Source organism: Varroa jacobsoni, unplaced genomic scaffold (genome assembly GCF_002532875.2).
Source record: "Varroa jacobsoni isolate VJ856 unplaced genomic scaffold, vjacob_1.0 scaffold_670, whole genome shotgun sequence".
Classification (NCBI taxonomy): Eukaryota; Metazoa; Arthropoda; class Arachnida; order Mesostigmata; family Varroidae; genus Varroa; species Varroa jacobsoni.
The window spans coordinates 778909-784908 of NW_019213572.1; positions in this window are offsets into that span (position 1 = coordinate 778909).

A 6000-nucleotide genomic window follows, 5' to 3' on the forward strand; every position below is an offset into this window, starting at 1 on the left:
ACAATCAGCCTCCGCCATCGACGTTTTTGCACTCGGGTTTTTGCACTGCGCTGTGCGATTCTTTTAACCTTAACTTCCTTTCTCTTTCCTGCCCCTCGCTAATATAGAACCACAATCTAGTCTTTTTGCGGAAGAAGGTCCTAAATATGAAACCATTATTGTATTTAATGAGACTCACCTTGTTCATACGATTCTCATCTCTATACCTGTTGAACTCGGCAAAAGAAGTATAGATTGTCCAAATGATTTTATAAACAGCTGTCGTCCGGGTTTCGTTTAAATCATTAAAGAATTCAGCATTGAGGTATCAGTTTGGCAGAGGAAAACAACCGTTTGTAGATACTGTTTCTTTATAGCTCATTTTCCTACATGGACATGAAGCCGAGAAATTTTTGTAGTCACTGAAATGACGACAAAAATAACTCAATTATACTTCTGATTATATTCCTAGTTCCTTCATTTTTCACCTTTAGAGCAGGTAGTTGACGAAAAAACAACTCTGGAGGCCCTAACATTTTCAAAGGTCCTTGGCGGGCCAAAACAGTCACATCAGATGTATCATTAAACCGTGCAATGCTGGGCAGAAAAGGTACTTGAAAAATTTTGAACTGGGTGCCGTCAACTTCATACCATGGTAAGCCCGAAGATATGATTCGGGTTTTGTGGACTGAAAAGAGAAGATGGTTAGAAAAAATGATAATATTAACGAACGGTGATTCAATGTTACAAACTAGCCCTTAAATGGTCGTCAATGCAGAGGTAGTACTTCCTCAACGAGATTGAAACTTATTCTATGGTTACAAGTCGTTTATGTGTTTTCCTGGGTACGACGTTGCAAGGATAGATGTAATATTTTGTATTTTGGTAAATTTTACAGGAAATAAATGGACAGCTCACATAGAAGAAAATTATGATGCTTTGAGATGCAAGCAAGCAGCCCAAAAAAATTAGCTTGACAAAGATTATGAAAAGATATGCGACACACATTACTAACGTTTCTCAACGCTACAATTAACACGTGCTTTAATAGCTTTAAGTTGTTTAACCATATTATTATCTTAGTATAGCTGTTATTTTATAACACGAGCATAAGTCACTGAGAACGAAAGGAACAACGCTACCTAAGGCGCTCGGTTTCAGGCAGTATGGTGGTACGAACGGGCAAAAGCTAAAATAGCAAACCATATCCTAGTTCCTTTGTGATGCGCAGTTGAGCCTTTTGCTCACTAGCAGCAGAGACCGGTCGTAGCGTTCATTATCTTCAATGGCTGTCTACATGACAACGCCTGTGGGTGACTGTGCTGTCTCGTGGTGGCGGTGGTAAACGAAAGCTCATTCCCCAAAGCGTGGAATTTGCGATGATGGGGACGACAGTCAAATGTGGAGGATGAGGATTGGAACACCGAAAGGGACGACGTTAGTCGAGTAAATGAGTGGGTGTACGTCGAAATCATTAACTGCCTTGTCCTTTGCTCACACCAAACACAATGCTATGTTATTTAGAGCTGTTTAAGGTAATGGGTTTAGGGCAGGCCGGCTGGGGCTTGGAAGATCCAGCCAACCAACCTGGTGCAATGATGCAGTACGATTGAAAGAAAAAACGCACACCTATTGTATCACTCCAGGCTGCTATATAAATGATGGAAACAATAATTTTGCGCTCATACATGAACTAATCGGTACACTCACTAACGTACATCCGTGAAGTTGCTTACACCCGCCAACTTCATCACGTTTCGCCCGTCGCTTAGATCTTCAAGGCCGTCGCCATTACGACAAACATATGTTACATTTTTTCGACTTTATAATAATTGTGGGGAATACAGCCTAGCTTGTATACTGGAGTTAGCGCACGTACATCAGCAACAGCCAGCCTTTACGTCAACTAGCAATTAAAATCACTTCGGATTTCAAATTTTACTCAAACAATAGCACTTGAGTGTATGAGCTAGCCTATCAGTTGCACTGTTTTCGGTTTTTCGATGTAAGAAGAAAAACACAATTCTGAAAATTTGATGTAAAATTCGGTTAAAGTCGTTTGTTTACTACTATTCGTCATTGCTCAGCTGAGCGTACGAAATGAGACAACGAGCGGCAGTGAAATACCATCGCGTAAACAACTAAATGTTGTCCATTTACTTTGAACTAAGTAACTTAAAACGTAAATCGATTAATAAAATTAAATCGCTAACTAAAAAGAATTCCTGTCAATAGAGAAAGACGCATAATGCCAACTGGCTGACAAATATCGTATCAATATTATTTCTACCTATTCCATATAGTTCCTTCGACGTCAAGTTGTATTTATGATACGTGTATTTGTACGTCGACGTATGAAGTATGTAAGACGTAAATATGTAAGTCAACAAATTAAGAACAGCTACGTTTCGGTCAGTAATTAGTAATCCTTAGTTGTTCGATAAGGAGGTTCCCAAAAAAGGAGCTCTGCACGAGGAATAAGATATAAATATTCACTTTGTTGAGACAGGCCGGGGCATTGAGAGAACAGCAGCCCACCGAAGAGTAAAGACGAATCATACTCGAATGCGAAATTTCGCATTGATTATAAAGTGCAAAGCCTTTAAAATATTTATTCTGGACTGGCAATTATAGGATAATCGGGTGGGTCTCAAAGAAAGTTGGACTATATACTTGAATTTCAGCAATGCCAATCGGATGTTTCTGCAAAGTCGGCCCCTATAGAGCTCAATATTAATTTTAGCAGACACTAGTTCTGATACACAGTTATTCTTCAAAAAAAAGCACCATGCATCTGTCGTTTGTTGGCGTTTTCGGTTGTATTCCGGCTGGAATTATTGGCCGCTAAGTTCGTTTGCTTTCTGCAAAAGCACGACTTTTTTCCTTAAGCATCCCTAATTCTTCCTTAGCATTCACGCACTGCTTCTCCTTTTCGTCCTTCGGAGGAACATCTGTACACACTTTCCTTCTTCTCAGGACCCAACCAGAACAGGCGTGCCTGCTGTGAAGCAGTCAACAACTCGGTGCTTTTCTAGTTTTATCCTAACCTAACTCCTAGCTAGCTTTTTCGTAGCAAAACTTACGCCCATATATTTTCAATCGAAGGACACCATCTGGTAAGGTGGAGGTCTGTCTGGTAAGGATTGGTTGCCTCATCCTGTCGACGCAGTAATTCGTTATCTGTTTGTTTTGCGAGAATCATCTTATCGTCGCAAGGACATTGACTATCCCGCAATCTGCATACGAATCAAAGTGGATCACTGATACGAAAACAATTGCGGGTAATGCGGTAGCACTGGGCGTTTACTATTTTTTACGATATTTGCATAACGCCGTAGTAGAGTTTAATTTAAGGAATACTAGGCTGGATGACGGATGACCGCTTGAAGCTAAATATTTCATTTCTCAGGTATCTATTTTCCACTCATAACAAGATCTTGCATATCCGTCAGTGACTATTTTACGTCATCACTGTAGTAACGTACATGTCGCTTGTTCATAGCGGCAAAAGAAGTAACGTTGTCACAATGCACGGCGTTAATGCCTGCAGGATACTTTAACATTCAGTTTGTGAGAGGAAACATTATAACATAACGTACTAAAGCTAGATTGTTCCTTTGTGCCATTTTCGTTTAGCAGACCGGATCCAGAAGACCCTTTTTAAAAGTGGTAGGACACAATATCTGTTAGCATCCTCATGACTCTAACACATATTTAGGAATTAGCCATATTAAGCTCCAAACAAATTTTGATTGCATTGTTAGTGCAAATGAATACGATGGCTTCAATCCGAGCAAGTTGTGGTATACACTCACTGCGCTTTTACTTCCGTACTGATAAGCGATATTGTTTGGGAGTTTTAAATGTTTTTTTTTTTCTTTTGAGCTTAATGAGCGCACACTTCATCAACCCAAAGTAATTTTGCCCGTCGCATACTCTCATTGTTGCTTCAGCTACTGTAGTAGATATGATCGATATGGGTGTTTCAACTTTATGTCGCAATGCGACTTCCATGTTTGATTTTATTTTACACCGAAATCATTTAGATCGAGGCAGTGAAAGAAGAAGAGAAGTAAGAATAAACATTATTTCAAGCCCCCAGTCCTAGTAAGATCTTATGAACTCGGTTATTGCACCATGTTGGCATTGATCCAACCATGGATGCTCCTCAAAAAAAAAAAGTATTTTCGATACCTAATGTGCTTCGTCCTTTCGCCGACGTCAAAAATCTTCCTAAGCAGCTAAGGGTAACTCGTGTTGTACGATGTGGACTCCATACCTAGGTAACTGCTAAAAAATAGTTAACGAAGGTTCAAGGATGGCATTTCGGAACTTCAGGATACACCTGCCTTAGCTGGCTATCCAAGATAGATGAGAGCCTTTTAAAGCATGAGAAAAACGGCAGACGATTCACAGTTTAATTTTAGTCAGACATTTTAAATCTATGATTTTCTCAAAAATTGAGAAGCCATAGACTGAGTGAGAAACATAGGGAAATTTAGCTTCCCATTGTATATCGACATTTTATTTGCTAATAAAAAAAAAAAACACGAAACCGCTATGGCAGGTTTTTACACAAAACAGTTAGAATTGATGAGAAGTGATGTTCCGTCGACCTACGCCAAGAGATACATCTAGTATCAGAGTTAAGAGCCGACAGATTATCCAATCCCTGTCAAACGAAGTGTATTACCGCACAGTCGACAGTCAAGGAAACCTCAAAGCCAACGTTAGACCTGATAATATTTGCTGAGAAAGATTAAATAAAGTGCTTGAAAGATAGCAAAAGGTCGTAGAGGGTCACTGCAAATAGATAATAGAATAATTTATAACTAGAATTAGAGTAAGACGCTACATTTTTTCAAATGAAAAATGAACTAAATTATATTCCAGTTTTATATAAGGCTGTTGAACAGCCGCAAAAACGACAGGTTTTGAGTCATATGGCAACTGACTCATTTGTTAAGCCCTTTGTGTAAATTGTGCACACAACGACCAGCCGGTCTATTCTTCATTTTGTCTACTTCACACCTTCGCGGCTTGGACGATAATTTACTATATCTATTTAGGCTTTAATGATGCATGCATATAGCTTTTCCATTAAAGATTAATAATAAAAGAGGTAATAACAGATAATTATAATTGCACTAATCCATACGCACATTATCCTTAGAGTTTCCTTCCAAGGTTCCAAGTGGAAAATAGGTTAAAGGGCTGTCTAGGTAAGTATTCATTCCCTATTCAGAAGTTTCTTTTTCGGCTTTTAAGCAAACGATGATTGACTGGACACGGATCCTTTACAGCCAGTGATCCTTCAGCATCGCTCTGTCAATAGCGCCAAACGAAATTAATTAGTTCTTACAATAGAAAATACACACAGGCATAAGCGCAAATACATCGAAACCTTTCGCCGGTCCCATTTGAGCTCGACGGAAGTCGCAAGGGAGGCAGAGGGTGACAAGGTTTCTGCCGCTTGCGTTGCCTCAGCGAAGACTTCTCGATTTTTATCGTTCAAGTCGTTCTCCATAAGAAGGATTGCCCGCAGCAAATGTCCTGCTTTTCATAACAGCTAGGCTATCAACGTTCGCTATCTCCTAGGCAATTACTGGGATATATCTGCAACCGTCAAGATCCCATAGGTCTGCATTATTGGGTAGGAGGCTCAGCGAGGTCCCTACATTGAATGACGCCGCATCAATAACACTAACAGCAGCTGTAACAACCATTGCTATGATCTTTACCGCATCTGGCACAAATATCAACAATCGCGATTAAGATTACAGCCATGCAGCTGTCTCCACTCACTGCCAACTCCGCATTTCATCACCGTTTCAGCCAGCTTCATATGCTATGTTGTTGCCTGTCCTCTTTGTCCATTACCATCGTCCCTTTCACCCTACGTATCTATCGCTAGCCCCCATTTATTTCGTTTCTATTTGTTGAAAAGATCTTTTCGTCTCTCTCGCGACAATACTATGTCTAACAGATGTCCAGCTTTGGCTACTGTTACAGGCTCCAGCA